Source organism: Capsella rubella, unplaced genomic scaffold (genome assembly GCF_000375325.1).
Source record: "Capsella rubella cultivar Monte Gargano unplaced genomic scaffold, Caprub1_0 scaffold_8, whole genome shotgun sequence".
Lineage (NCBI taxonomy): Eukaryota > Viridiplantae > Streptophyta > Magnoliopsida > Brassicales > Brassicaceae > Capsella > Capsella rubella.
Window position 1 is genome coordinate 7,173,258 of NW_006238916.1, and position 781 is coordinate 7,174,038.

Here is a 781-nt window from a genome sequence, read left to right on the forward strand (position 1 = left end):
CTTGACCAAGTAACTTTTGGTCTAGTGGCATAATTTCGCAGCTCACAAGTCTTTGATGTTTTAGAGAGAATGTAGCGACTTTTCGGGTTTTGAATAGAGAGTTCATGTTTGGGCATGCCATGTCCATCTAGCTAGAAGAACAATCTTGATGAACATTTGATGATAACATAAATATCATTTATGCTTTTTGTAATCTCTTGATTAAACATACCAATTCTCTTTTTCATGTTTTGCCTTGCCATGTCCATGTGGGTTAACATAGTAGCGATATATATCTTTTACTCTAGCTGTCCATGAAAGATTGGTGTCTTATTGTGTCTTTCCATGCATCTTTTGATGTTAGCCAAGCAACATTTACAAACTTAAACTCTTCAATTCCCTTGGGAGCTTTAACATTTTTTAAAACTTGATAGCTCTTTAGACTTTCTTCTGCTGTTCTAATTCAGATCATGAACTCTCCTCTTCCTTAGTATCACTCTTATCACTGTCAAGGGATTCACCATTTTCAGTTTTTTTATCTCCACATAAATCTGTGTTTCCATGCTTCTTTGAGTTCTAATTCCATCATCTCCGTTTTTTTTTGTCTCATCATCTCTGTTTTGTTTTCCAGATCTTTGTAGCTTTCATTCTCTTGAATGCATGCACTCACAAGTTTATGTAGTAGACTTTTCAGATAGAATAAACTATAAAAACTTTATGATTGTTATCTAGAATTCATCTTCACGTTGTCATACTAGAGATGCTTTTTTCTGTTATTAGACATAAACAGTTTAAACTAATG